Source organism: Mus musculus, chromosome 4, assembly GCF_000001635.26.
Source record: "Mus musculus strain C57BL/6J chromosome 4, GRCm38.p6 C57BL/6J".
Lineage (NCBI taxonomy): Eukaryota > Metazoa > Chordata > Mammalia > Rodentia > Muridae > Mus > Mus musculus.
Window position 1 is genome coordinate 141,522,687 of NC_000070.6, and position 15,328 is coordinate 141,538,014.

General features: G+C 47.5%; 1 protein-coding gene and 1 long non-coding RNA gene across 7 annotated transcripts in view; one reads left to right on the plus strand and one right to left on the minus strand.

Moving 5' to 3' along the window:
* Spen (spen family transcription repressor) overlaps positions 1–15,328 on the minus strand; it is a 70,760-nt gene that overhangs the window by 54,802 nt on the left and 630 nt on the right. The gene's annotated exons all lie outside the window — the stretch shown is intronic.
* Gm4123 (predicted gene 4123) lies at positions 12,863–14,731 on the plus strand. Its single transcript, NR_166589.1, has 2 exons — positions 12,863–13,345; positions 13,511–14,731. It is a non-coding gene; the product is annotated as a predicted gene 4123 (long non-coding RNA).

Here is a 15,328-nt window from a genome sequence, read left to right on the forward strand (position 1 = left end):
GTCTTCATGTTTGAACGGTAAGCATTTTACAAAACTAAGTTACCTCCCTGGTCCCCAAAATGGCTATTTAAATAACTCCTATTTAAAACACACACACACACTACCTCACAGATTGTTAAGGCTCCTTTGCTCTTCCATGTTTTATATACTTGGAAACAATCATTATTTTATTAATCTCGTTTGTATTTCCTGAAACTATCCTTACCCTGTCAAGAACACTTAGCTAGAATGAATTCCTCAAAAGTTCTCGGTAATCCTTACATTGTAAGAAAGATTATTAAACCTAAAATAGAATCAAAATGGTTTTAAAACACTGAAGTGAGACATGGTGGCTCGTGACGGCGGTTCCAACACTCAGGGGACAGTCAGGAAGAGAGAGAACTAAGAGGACAAACTGGCTTCACGGCAAGTTCTAGAACTCATCATGACAATTTTCTCCTTACTCAGTTTATGTATTCGTGCATGCATACACACGCTACAGTGGGCAGGTGATGGTCAGAGTTGGTTTTCCTCTGGTGTGGGTTCTAAGGATAAACTCAGACTCAGGCTTGCACGGCGCACTCTTACCCTCTGCCCACTCAGCCATCACACCAGCGCAATAGCTGGACTTCCTGTGCTTCCCTTTGGGGGTGGGGGAAAGGCCTGTAATACTCCTGCCTGGGCAGGATCTGAGGGCTGAACTCCCAGGCACTCGCCGCCACCATGAAAGCCTGTACAGCGCTGGGAACGGCACCAGCCTTTCGGGTGCTTTTCACAGGGATGTCAGAGAGGCAGGCACAGCACTTCAATACAGCATGAATGTGCTGACAATGACAACGGTGGTTTCACCTTTCTCCTGAAAAGGCTAACATTACCAGAAAGCAGATCTCTTCCAGCCCTAGGATGATTTAAGTTACTGCTTCATAAAAATGAAACACAGTATCAGTCTGCCTTGTCAGAAAACTCTGTACAGGGGAACAGACTATTCGTTGCTATTTGTTGCAACTGATTGACGAGGACCAGTGAGATGGCTGGCAGGTAAAGCTGGCCAAGGCTGGGGACATGCCTGAATTCAACCCAAGACTCCAGAAGGCTATCCTCCATCACAGTGTACAACTGCACACTTGATACACCACACACACACACACACACACACACACACACACACGCACACAGAGAGGGAGACAGAGACAGACAGATCAACATCAGTAAGCTGAGGGAACAGTTCAGATCTTTTGTAATTTAGGGGAAAGTTTAATAGAAATTTAAATGATTCTTCCCATACAAACAAAATACCTTTTAAATATATAAAGAGACTTGAGCCTATAATATAATAAAAGGAAAACAAACAAAACTCATCATACAATTTAATTTAAAAAAAAAAAATAGACGGGGACTCACTAGTTCTGGCTGGCCTAGAACTTGTAAACCAGGCTTAGCCTGAACTCTTGCCAGCCTCTGCTTCCCGGGTGCTGGAACTAAAGTCATGTGTCATCACACACGGTTAAACTCACTTTTTTATTAAATAAACAAAATGCTTTGAGAAAATAGACTTCCTCTGGGGGTGTCACACACATATAATCTTGATCCTGGAATCCCAACACGTAGGAGGTAGAGACAGGAGGATTAAGAGTTCAAAAATCACCTTTAGCTATATGGTGAGTTCAAAGCCAGCCTAAATTCCAGGTGAGCCTGTTAGAGAAAAGGAGAGGGGAAGGAAAGGGAGGGGAGAGATGTGACACCTTGCCCAGCCAAGGATTCCCCCCCACACCAATCTTTTTTGTTTTTTGTTTTTTTTTTTTTTTTTTTTTTTTGGTCTTCTCAAACAGGGTTTTCTTCTCTGTGTAGCCCTGGCTGTCCTGGAACTCATTCTATATAGACCAGGCTGGCCTCGAACTCAGAGATCCACCTGCCTTTGCCTCCTGAGTGCTGAGACTGAAGGCGTGCAACACCTCTGAGCAATTTGTTTGCTTTTTTACTTTGTGTATGTGTGTTCTGCCTGTATATCTTATGTGCAGGGTGTGCATGGCTGGTGCCTTCAGAGGTTAGAGGAGGGGCTGAAACACAGCTACTGACAGTTGTGAGGCACCGTGTAGGTGCTGGGAGTTGGACTCATGTAGCTTCAAACGCTGTCTTATCTGCTGAGCTGGCTCTCCAGCTCTCCAGCCCCGAGGACGTTTTTTCCTCCTAACACACATCATTTTCCACCCCTAGCAGGCTGAACACAGAGGGCTGACTAATCATCTAAGTTTTCAGGACAGAATGAAAATCTAACCAAAATACTGTCAGGTCGCCAAGGTTAGTCTTTCAACATTCTGAACTGTCTTCAGTAAACACTAACAGTCCTAAGAGACGCCCTGAGGACTGTCACTTCAGTATGTCAATACCCTCACATTGTATCTCAGAACTCAGGAACACAGAAGAAGAAAAGCCAGAGACTGTAAGAGGAGACTGGGGCTATGGTCCAGTGATGGCATGGCTTTAAAAGTTATGTTCCAGGCTGGAGAGATGGCCCAGGGATTACAATCATGCGCTGCTGTTGCAGAGGACAGGAGCTCAGCTCCCACAAGCTGGGTCAAATGACTCTAAACTGCCTGTAATTCCAGTTTCAGAGAACTTGATGGCCTCCTCTGGCCTTCACGGGCACCTGCACATGAGTTACATACCCACATATCCCATTCATACATAGAATTTAAAATAAAAGTTACATTTTTAGGGGCTGAGAGATGGTTCACTGGATAAGAGCATAGGCTGCTCTTACAAAGGACCTGAGTTTGGTTCCCAGCACCCACAGGGCAGCTCACAAGCAGAATAATATTTGTTTTTCTTCTCTGATCTCCATCCACAGGCACATACATGTGGTACACAGACATACAGGCAAACAAAGCAAAACACTCCAACGCTTAAACTAATTAAATGTGTGCGTATATATTATAATATAAAGTAGTATATGTAGTTATAGAAAACACACACACACACACACACACACACACACACACACACACACACACACACTGTTCTTCCAGCAAACCTGAGTTAATTTCCAAGGGTCAATGTCAGGTGTACATTCTCTGTAACTCGAGCATCAGAGCGATCTGACGCTGTTATCCAACACAGGTGCCCAATCCCTCGGTTCCACAAAAAATGCACTCCGAAATTTCTAGAGCAACATTGACTAGGCAAAGCTGAAGATCAATCCACCGCAGCACCACAGCAGCAATAAACAGACAAGGCAGTAAGAGAAGCTGGTGGAAAGCTGGCTGCGTGTGCGTGCGTGCCCCAGGCTCAGTCCCTAGGACCCAAAATTAAGTAGCATCAGTAAACATTAAAAGTTAATAACACCTCCCTCATTAGCTGCATTTACCAACAGAAGTGCATGAGTAATTTTAACTCCACCTTTTGCAACTGGTCTCATGGGCAACAACCACCAACCTCCACATGATTATCTGCATGACCCTCCCACTTCATATGCCAATCAATCCTCCCTGAGTCACTCTTGAGACAAGACAACAGAGCTGACCCGGTATGAAAAGAACACAGTCAAGTTACAACAGAACTGAACCTACCAATGACATTAACACAGTCAGGTTCTCCACCTAACCCTGCTTGGCAGCAGCTAGAGGACCCCATCTGCGGACTGGGAGCAGTCATTTGGTGACAGAGTGGTGGCCTAGCATGCCCGAGGCACCGGGGTTCAAATCCCAGCATAAACAAACACACACACACACACACACACTTTTTAAAAGCACAACCTCAGCCCTCTAACTTCTAGAAACCTGGAGGCAAAAGTATGAGGATCAACACTGTGGGGCTGAGCAGTGCTACAAGACCCTCTCAAAACAAAACAATGAAACACCAAACATGATGGACATTATGATCCCAACACTGTAGGGAAAACCTTGGTTTCTTTAAAAAAACAGAACAAGAATATGCTTTTAACCCCAGGTGTGGGATATGGGGCTGCTTCAGACTGCCCACAGCAGCTGACTATGATTTGCCTTGGGCTCTAGCAGGGGTGTGATTTTGCCAGCTGCATAAAGTTTCTGCGACTGTGTGATACTCAGATTTCTGGGGACTTTTTCAGAGAGGGTATATAAACGTTAGGACCTGGGGAGAGTGGGGGTGGGGGTGGGGGTGGGGGGTGGTGTTAGATGGTTGAGTAGTCATGTGTGAAGACGAAATTAGCTATCCTGACGGCAAGGATCAAACTTTCCCCAAGGAACTCCAAGGCCCTAATCAGCAGGAAGTAGTCTACAGATAACACTGACCCCTGTCCCCCTATCCTTTTTAGTGGGGGTTGAAAGGGTGGGAAAAGGATAGAAAGGGGGTGGAAAAAAGACCCCCACAAGCCAGGCAGTGGTGGTGCACGCCTTTAATCCCAGCACTTGGGAGGCAGAGGCAGGTGAATTTCTGAGAAACAAAAACCCAAACAAACAAAACCCACAAAGTAGCCAAAGTCCATCTACCCGACACTCAAAAGGTGTGTGCAGGAAGGTCAACCAAGCCACGGGTGGTCTAGGCTACAAGATAACCTATTTCAGATCAAATAGGGGTGGGAAGGACCCTCTTGTCTGCCAAAAGAAGAGTTTGTTTCTTTGTTTCTTTGTTTTTTGACTGCTGCTGCTTAATTTTTTTTTGAGACAAGCTCTTCCAAGTAGCCTGGCTGGCTTCAAACAGTGACCCTCGTACTACCGCAGCCTCCTGAGTGCTTGGAGTGCCAATGAGAACCCACCAATCCCTGCAAGGCTTTACTTTACAAACAAGTCTCTGAGGCCGGAGAGAAGGCTCAATGGCTCAGAGCACTTGGCACTCTTGCAGAAAACCAGGTTTTGGTTCCCGGAACTCACAAGGTGGCCCACAATCACCTGTAACTCCAGTTCCAGGGAACCTGATGCCCTCTTCTGATTCTGACCCCCACAGGCACCAGGTACACACATGATACACATACATACATGCAGGCAAAACACTCATACACATAAAATACAAAAAATTTTAAAACACACTGGATATGGAGGGGAGGGGAGGGAAGGGGAGGGGAGTCAGGCAAGCAGGCACAGGCAGGCAAGCACAAGATTCTACATTATCTCACTATATGTCAACTGACACACTTTCTGAAACTGGACACACTTGAAAGGCATTTTCTACTTTAAGTATACCTGACTACGGTAGTAATTTGTTATGATAATGGCCAACTGTTGTTTCATGGTGATGTTAAAAAAATCTAATGTACAATTAATGTATATATGAAATTGATTTATAAAATTTAATTACTACAGGCTGGAGAGATGGCTCAGTGTTTAAGAGCACTGGCTGCTCTTCCAGATGTCCTAAGTTCAATTCCCACCCAGAAACCACATGGTGGATCACAACCATCTGCATTGGGATCAGATGCCCTCTTTTGGTGTGTCTGAAGATAGCAACAATGTATTCATAGATATAAAATAAATAATTCTCAGCCGGCCCCGCCTTTAATCCCAGCACTTGGGAGGCAGAGGCAGGCAGATCTCTGAGTTCAAAGCTAGCCTGGTCTACAGAGTGAGTTCCAGAACAGCCAGGGCTATACAGAGAAACCCTGTCTCGAAAAACAAACAAAAACCAAATAATTCTTTTTAAAAAATTAATTACTAAAGATGATTAAAAACTTAAAAATCAGTCAGACAGTGGTGGAACCCATCCTTTTAGTACCCACACTATGAGGCAGAGGAATCTCTGAATATGAAGCCAGCCTGATCTACAGAGGGAGTTCAGGACAGCCAGGGCTACACAGAGAAACCCCTGACTTGAGAAACAACAACAACAAAACTCCTCAAAATCCCTAAATCCAGCAAAACTGTCCTGTTTCTTGGGTTTGGGTTGGTGAGACAGATCAGCCTATAGCCCTGGTGTCCCTGAAGTCACTATGGAGACCAAGATGACCTTTAATTGCAGCAATCTTCCTTCCTCTCTCTGCCTATGGGTGTTGGAATTACAAGTGTGAGCCAACAACTGGGGCCCTGGTCTCACTATGGAAAAAGCGCCTATCCTGAGCTAGTCCTGCCTCTGGAGTGACAGGAATGGAGAGGAAAGAGTAGGATTCACAACTATTTGTTAATGTATATTCTCTCTCTGCCAAAGCAAAGAAAACCCACTGAGTTGTAGTACATGCAACCTTGGGGAAAGTAGCAAAGTTGATCATAATGCAAAATCCCTGCATCTACAGTAAAAGTGACAAGCTGCCCCACCCCCCCTAAGAAGAAGAGAAGTAAAGGAAAAGACAAACAAAACAACCCACAGGAGATGGACAAGGTCGGAACCAGAGCGCAGCGATGGAGCGCGTGCTTGGATAGGAAGCTCTGGGCTTAATCGCCAACATGGGAGGGAAAAATTGTTGGTGGGGCTAGAGAGCTAGCTCAGCAGGAGGAGCAGCTGCTCAGTTCCCAGCACCCACCGCAGAGACTGGCGACTCAGGCCTGAACTCCAGCTCCCATGGACCTGACTGTGCCCTCTTCTGGCCTCTCCAGGCACCTGTACTACAGAGTCATGATCCGTTCTCAAGGCGTTAGAGCTTTTGAACGGGTGTTTGAAAACAAGCAAGAATTAGTTGTTCTGGTGTAATTATAATGCTAACAGTGCTGTGGTATCTTTGAATAGTCTTACATTCTGGAAGGAGGACTGGAATGCTAATAGATAAAATGAGACATCTGAGATCTGCTTCAGAACAACAGTTAGAGCTGCAGAGAGAGGGGACTTCTTGGTTAGGAGCAAAACACTGGTTGGGCACGGTAGCCCATGCCTTAACTCCTAGCATTTGGGAGGGGGCGGCAGCTGGGGGGGGGGGTGATTTCTGAGGGAGAACAGGTGGGTTCCAGGTCAGCCAAAGCTGCATGGTGTAGCCCTGACTCAAAAGCAAAATCAAAACAAGAATCGAATCGATTGTTCTTGCAAAGAGGACGGGTAGTTCAAGTTCCAGCACCCAACCGTAAGGATCTGACGACCCTCGTGACTTTGGCACACACAGGAATAATGACAGTGACGGCGATGGTGGTGATGATAGATCAACAACCCACCACTGTGAGGCGGAGGCCAGGGACCAGGCCAACACCATGGGAAAAGCAGCTCCAACCCGGGCCTGACAGCTTCCACCTCCAGTCCCAGCGGCACACAGGCAGGCTGAGACCGAAAAATTGTTCCAGCCCGGCGTGGTGGCACACGCCTTTAGTCCCAGCGCTCGGGAGGTAGGGGCAGGTGGATTTCTGAGTTTGAGGCCAGCCTGGTCTACAAAGTGAGTTCCAGGACAGCCAGAGCTACATAGAGAAACCCTGTCTCGAAAAAGAAACAAACAAACAGAAAAGAAAAGAAAAAAGGAAGAAAGGAAAGGAAAAGAAAAGAAAGAGAAAAAGAAAAAGAAAAAGAAAAAGAAAAAAAGAAAAATTGTTCCAAATAAAGAATGTGTCCAGGGCTGGAGAGATGGCTCAGTGGTTAAGGGCACTGACTGCTCTTCCAGAGGTCTTGAGTTCGATTCCCAGAAACCATATAGGTGGCTCACAACCATCTGTAATGGGATCTGATGCCCTCTTCTGGTGTGTCTGAAGACAACTACAGTATGCTTATATATAAAAAATAAATCTAAGAAAAGAAGAGGAGAGGAGAGGAGAAAAAAGAAAAAAGAAAAAAGAAAAAAGAAAAGAAAGTGTCCATTGGAACACAGCGGTTAAGAGCATCTGCTGCTTTCCCGAGGACCTGGGTTTGTTCCCAGCACCCACCTGTAACCCCAGTTCCAGGGATCCAATGACCTCTTGGGGCCTCTGTGGGCACCAGCATGCCTACAGTGCATATACATACATGCCGGCCAAACTCCTGCAGAAAGTAAAGCAGACACATCTTCTTACGTCTCTCATTGGGTTCGTGCCTTTAATCCCAGCATTCGAGGCAGAGGCAAGTGGATCTCTATGAGTTCTAGGCAGGCTTGGTCTATACAGCTTGGTCTTCCCTGTCTCTGAGGGAAAAGTGGGGGGAGGGTGTTAAAGGGAAGAAAAAAAAGAGTCCATGTTCAACTGCACAGTGAATTCTAAGCCACCAGTGGCTACAGGAAGAGACCCCACCGACTGAAAAGACAAAGGTGGCGGAGGGAGAACAGACTCGGGCTATGCCAGGGTCTCTCTGAAGCTCAGAGCTAAATTTCAGGAAACCGTTTTCCCAGGTCCACATTAAAGGCTGCTGCTTGCCCTATTCAGTGTAAGGCTTCTTCCCCATATCAAATCCTAACCCCTGTTCTCAGCATGATGTAAGAAGGTTGGTAAATGAGTTATGTGACTAGCAGGAGAAAAAAAACACACACACACACACCACAGACTGACAAGACCCCGAGGCTGAGAGTGAAATGGCAGTGAGTCTGTTGTTTATGCCCCCGAGGCAACGTCTCTGAAAGAGGAGGAAAGGACAAACCAGCAAGGCCACTCCCAATGCCACCTTCCTTTCTTAGCCAGCCTCACCATGTTGGATTCAAAAACCTTGCTAAGAGCCACCAGGGCCACGTCCTCACAAGTGGCAGGAGTGGGCGGCAGAGCGCCCGGGAGCTGAGTTACAAAGGGTAGTAACTCCAGAGCAGAGCTGTGCGTGTAAGGGCAGGAGTCGGCTCTCTCAGGGGTCTAGAAGTTGTAAACGCAGAAAGGGAGACGCTAAAACCTCATCATCCGTCCCTCGAGGCGGATCAGTGCGTAAAGGGGCTTGCTGTGGGAGCTTGGAGATTTGCGTTTGATCAACCTGGATCAACCCCCAAAAACTGTCCTCTGACCTACATACTACATACTACACACACACACACACACACACACACACACACACTCCACTCAGGCCTGTACTCAGACATACCATACACCTACAAAATAATGATAGCAATACTATTTTTTTGTTTGTTTGTTTGTTTTGTTTTTTCAAGACAGGGTTTCTCTGTATGGCCCTGGCTGTCCTGGAACTCACTCTGTAGACCAGACTGGCCTCGAACTCAGAAATCCGCCTGCCTCTGCCTCCCAAGTGCTGGGACTAAAGGCGTGCGCCACCACTGCCTGGCTGTAATAGTAATAATTAATAATAGAGTAAAAATTCTGATTAACTGAACAGGTCAACTCAGTGTAAACTCATACGGTTACAGGAGCAGTGACTCAGTGAGAGAAGGTGCTTGCTACATGACCTAAGTTCAATTCCCACGGTAAGAGGAAAGAAGCCGTAAGCCATCCTGATCCTGACCGCTGCACATCTGCTGTGAGTTCATATGAGCACATACAAATGTAAATGAAGACACAGCAGCATGTTCATGATTAAACATGCATGTACAAATGACATACATCTCAGCTCTGAAGAAAAAAAAAGTCACAGTTCTGAGCACTTAAAATCTTGATTTCGGGGGCTGGAGAGATGGCTCAGCAGTTAACAGTGCATAGCATTCTAAAGACCTGAGTTCAAATCCCAGCTACCCAGGGCAGGAAGCTCACAACCAGGCATGTAACTCCAGAGAGCCGCCACCGGCGCCTTCACTCACAAGCACAAACCCACACGGAGACACACACAGTAAGTAATTGGGAATAAATCTGTAAGCTTTTGGTTTCTACATAACTACATCAATAGCAAACAGGGCTCCTCCTGGGACTGAGATACGGAAATCTGTGGATGAGAAACCTAAGGAGCAGCAGCTAGCCACCACCCAAAGGCAGGCCTCCTCCCAGTCTACCCAGAGCTCCATCCAATTCATCCTCCTGCCTCAGCCTCCCAAGGAAGGCTACCACACTGGCAGGGCACATAGCGAGAGTTGTCACCCAGGGCTAAGGCTGCCAAATGGCGACTGATAAAGAGAGTGCCAGGACAATTCCAGGGAATCTCCCACAAAACACCTGTCAGACACCAAGGGGGAGACTACACCACCAACAACAACCTAGCTAGGCAAACTTTGTTCTCTTTGTTTTGAGACAGGGTCTCTTTGCATAGACCTGGAACTATATAGAGTTTCTAGAACTCACTCTGAATGCTCTAGCTCCCTGAAATATGGAAATCCACAAGCTGGAAAACTGTAATCCAGGCTGGGGAAAGGGTCCCCATTCAAAAGCAGCCTGGTTCCACACAGCGAGACTCTCAAAAGCAAGCACGGTTTGCTATGCTTAAACATGAGTTTTCTATACTTAAAATCATAAATAATAAAATCCAAATAAGCAAGTCTGAGAGGCAGCTCCGATTTAATAGACCACTTCCCTACCATGCATGAAGCCCTAGGTTTGATGCCCACCACATAAACTCAGCCTGATAGATAGGTCATGTGATGATCCCAGCTCTCTGAAGGTAGATGCTTAAAGATCAAGAATTCTAGCAAATTTGAGGGTGACTAAGATTAGGGAGGACCTGTCTCAAAAATAAAAGGCAACCCCGAATGGTGGCTTGACCCCAGCATTTGTGAGGGAGAGGCAAGAGGGAAATCCAACCCCTCTACCATCAAGGCCAGCCTGGTCTATGTGTCAAGTACCAGGGACAACCTAGGGTACATGAAAGAGACCCTGTCTCAAAAAAAGTTCACTGTACTTAAGTCAGGATTTTAGTCATTCTACTGTAAATTAGACACACACCCTCCATTTAAAAAAAAAATGTTTTTTAAGGCAGAGTCTCCCTATGCAGCAGCTCTGACTGGCCTGGAGCTCACAGAGACCTGCTTGCCTCGGCAGGTATCTGGGACGAAAGTAAAGCCACACCCAGCCCTGACGCTCTCAATCTGTAACTTAGTGGACAGGGACACATGGGGGAGAGCAATCCGAAATATTCAAAGCTTATTTCCACACCCTGAAACCCGCCTATGTGTCACTCAAAAACTTAAGTAAATCCCAAGCTGGGGGGGAAGAGATGGCTCAGCCCCGGCTGCTCTTCCAGACAGAACACTGGAGTTCAGTTCCCAGCAGCCACACATGCACGGCGGCTCACAACCATCCCCAACTCCAGTCCCAGGGGATCTTCACCCTCTTCTGCCCTCCATGTGCACCTGAGAGATCTGTGGTGCAGATGACACCCCTGCACACACAGAAGAGTACAATAAAATAAAAATCATCCCAGAGCTAAAGCTAGTAGTTCAACTTCTGTTACCATACAAGTTTTGTAGACCATTCTAAACCCTGGGATGGCTGACTACAGCTCAGCCCAGTGCTAATTCCCTGGGTGCTGGAGGAGCTCGCTCGCCATAAAGACGGGGAGTAGAAATGATAGGAAGGAAATACATAATCTCCAGCTGGACATTCGGTGTCCTCGTGAAATGCTTTAAATACTTTGACAAAGTAATGGAAAGTAAAGGGTCAGGCCCGTAGCTCCAGAACCTCGCCGGCCGGCAGCGAAACCAACCTGGGCTATAGTACGCATCGACCCGTGACTACTGCGGTAGCCTGGTGTGCGACTCAAAAATCAAAATTACAAAAATTAAAACTAAGAGAAAGTGAGAGGTGGAAGCAACCCAGAAAAGCAGAAAAGCTTGCTGCCTTCGTGTCTGTCTGTCTTTCTCTCTTTGGTTTTTTTGAAACAGGGTCTCAATGTATATAACCTTGACTATCCTGGGACTTGGCTCTGTGGACCAGGCTGGCCTTGAACTCAAGAGTCCACCTGCCTCAGCCTCTCCAAGGACTGGGCTACCGCACACCATGGCACCACTATCTTTATAGCATTCTACATAAAAATTCCAAAGCTTCAATGTTAACGGGGCTAAAAATATCTTCATAAACCCAGCCTGAAGCCTCTTCCTAAGCATACTAAACAGGAGAAGCCCGAGCAACCCGGAGGCTGAAACAAAGGTGGCCGGGAAGGTCCCTTCTCCAAGACAGACGGAGACGCTCCTTGAAAGGACCCCTGTGTCTTCCCACAGTCTGCCACAGTTAGTTTTCCCAGAAATTAAATACATTTTAAGCACTCTATATTAATTTTAACGCTATTCCAAAATAACTGAATTTTCCTGAAATTTTAAAATATGCAAAAAAGAAGTCCATCATTAAATATTCAGAATCACAATATTCAAACCTAGAGGTAACTTCATAGAATTCATCTGGACTCAAGTAAAGGAAGGACATGGCACCGATGGCCTCCGAACATCCTCAGTGAGCTCCCGCAAGGATGAAGGAGCTGTCGTATTATCTGATTTTTGTGACCAAAAAGATAGCTGGGTATACATAATGGCTCTTAACTAGAAAACCACCCTGCTAAAACAAACCTTTATTTCCCCAAAGAAACCTTGTCTCAATAAAGAAGATTTTTAACCAGTTTCATTCTTTTGACAATGTTTTAAAAAGGCTTCCCCTGGGCAGTTACTACATAATATTTATCCTATCTGCAAAGTACCACTGATGGGCAGTCAAGGAAAATGCACTGCGTGATGTACTTAACCCTGAAAGGAAGGTAGAGAGAAGGGTTAGTCTTTGAGGGATTCTACCCGTTTGGTAACTCGAATTCCAGGCGCCCTGGCACACACCTCGCTCTACCAGACAGCAACCAATTGTTGTGTGGTGCCCCCTCCAGCCCCTTAGCTCCACTACCACACAAAAGAAAGAAAGGACTTTCTCCATTGTGGCCCTGTAATGGATCTTTGTTAACTAAATCCCTATTCAGAAACAGTCTTTTAATTTTCTTAATTCAGCATATGGAAAGCTGTAAAGAAAATGAACACAGTAGACTTATTATATGCAAGAAGGTACAGCCAATTTTTAAAAATACTCCATGTTCTTGGGCTGCCTTTCTTCGGCACTAGGGGGCATGGGGGGGTGGATCAGCACCCTTCCTCCATCTGCCGTGCTGTGAAAGCACTGGTCAGAACCCGAGCAAGGGAGAGAGCCAGCCGGGAGGGAGGGAGGGAGGCAGGGAGGGAGGGAGGGAGGGAGGGAGGGAGGCCTTTATCTCTGCCTCCACAGCTGTCTGATTTAGCCTCCACGGTTTTTTGTTGTTGTTGTCCTTTTAATCCAAATACCTACTGCAAAAGCCTAACCACTGTTAAAAGAACATTCGTCTTTGAAGCATTTTATGTAATGTATTCCCAGTGTACACCTCTTAATCCTGTAGAACAGTTATTAGTTAATGTTGTAATCAGCTAGGGAAAAGGGTAGGAAAAGGCACTCTGGTTCGGTTTAACATAGGCATCTCGGAGTTCTTCTGTTTCTGAGGTCTACAGGGCAGAGTCTGAACGCCATTAAGTTTCCTTGTCATCTTAGTGCCTTTCCATCCCTTTCGTTTAAATGATTCAAATTCTCTTTTTCCTTCCTGGCGGCGATCACAACAAAACACATTCCACTATATGGAGAAAGAGATCTATACTTAGCTCCACAACTGAACCGGCAAGAACATTTTTGTAGGCATAAAGATAAGCAACAAACCAGAAACAGTGAGTACCTGTTTGGGGGGGGGGGTGAGAACTGGGAATTCCTGGGTCAAGGGTGAAGGGGAGATTACTTTCTGTTACCTTCTCATGCTCTGCTCCCATTAAAGGTGTACTAACCAAATAAAATCCATTCGTCTCAAAGTGAGAACTGTCGCTTTTACGATACAGGAGTTTTGGGGACACACATCTGCAGAGGCTTCAAATAATCTTTTTACCAAGAGCATCTGATAAAGCGCTGCTGTAAACGCGGGGTCAGCAGTGTGCCGGTGAGCCTTCGTCTAGCGCCGCGTTCCTCGGGCTCTCCGGGCAGCCCTCCTGCGAGCCTCCTCCCGCCCTCCCTGCCGTGCATTCGGAGCGGCTCCGCAGATTCCCACATAAAGTGGGTCCTGGCCGCCATCTTAGAGAGTCATTCACACCAGCCGGACCGCGGCACCACGCTTCCAAGCCTCCCAGGACTGCGCCCAACCTCCTCCCTCGCTGCTCTCCCTCTCCCTCGGCTTGCACAGGGGGTCAAACTCCAGGTCTGAGGCAAGCCGTGCCTCTGAAATCTGCATGATGTAAAATGTCAAGTCTGACCACCCAACACAGGAGCAGAGCGAATGAGGCGATGCACGTGTTTGCACGTCGGGTGCGTATCAATTTCCCATGCAGAGACCCATGGAAGAGCCACTGGGCGATTTAAAGGAGGTACAGCGCAGAGGGGTTTCCACTCCAGAACCTAAGAAAGCGGAGTGCTATCTTCTCCACGCTGAGGACCTGCTACTAGAGGGCAGAGACCCGAGCCGAGGGGTGGAGCAGCACGGGCAGAGAAAGTTCCCATCTGCTGGCGCTCCAGCTGCTGCAGTCCCCTTTCATCCCCGGGCACCCCGGCCAACACTCCATCTCCGGACCTCCCCCTCTCCCGTGTCTCAGACACAACGTAGTAAACACCCGGAGTCCCAGGCAGCGCGCACCTCCCCCAGGCCTGCGGAGGACATCCCGGCAGGTTATGAATGGCCTCACTATACCCAGCTCCTTTTCACACGCGGGCACGCGCACACGCGCGCCCCGGAGGCGAAGATTTAATACCCCCGGTCAGAGCAACGGCCAACAGAATCAATGGCCCTCCATCAGAGAGAGAGAAAGGAAGGCGCTCACGCTTCCCAGGCCTCACCAAAGAGGTTCTAGACCGGGCGACACAACCCATTTTCCCAGGTTGACTCTAATGTGAGGACGTTCCTTCTCCTAATTATATTCCCTGCACCGACTGGATAGTGGGAATTCAGAGTACGCCCAACTTGGAACCTTCCAGGGTATTGGATATCAGGAGAAGTGAATTTCCACAGGCGATCGCAGATTTGCTACGTTCTTTCTCAATGTGCGGAAAGTATGAATAAATTCTCATTGTAAGTGGGGTTGCATGCTGAGGCCTCTACCAGTTACCCGGACACGCGTTTCTGGGAGCAAATAAGCGCTAAATGCTACCAACGGGTATGAAAAGCAGCATTTACTTCTTTTCCTTCCACAAGCAAAAAGTATTTAGAGAAACCGAAAAGTCATACCTAATCGCTAAAATTTTGCACTTTTTGGCTACTTCACTAACGAATTCGAGGTGAAGGGTCTATTGTAAAAAAAAAAAAAACAACAAACAAACAAAAACAAAAAAAAAAAACGCTCGGTCACCAGCGCGGCGCGGGAATGCATCCGCAGCGCCAAGCTTGGCGTTCGCGCTCCCTTCCCCGCGAGCTCCGGGACACGGGCAGCCCATTTAGCCGCCGCCGAGCGCCAGGCAGCCCGCTCCGCCCAGCCGCGCAGAGAGCTGAAGCATCCGCCGCTGCACGAATCTCCGGAGAGCGGCCACTGCTCCGGGTGCCTGCCACCTCCCGGTGCCGCACGATGCCAAGCGCGGCTGCGGCGTCCGCACAGCCCGGGCTCTGCGGGCGCTCGGGGCCCCGGCCAGTCGCGCTGGACTGCGAGGCGGCGCGCAAAAAGGCGATCCCGCAGCCC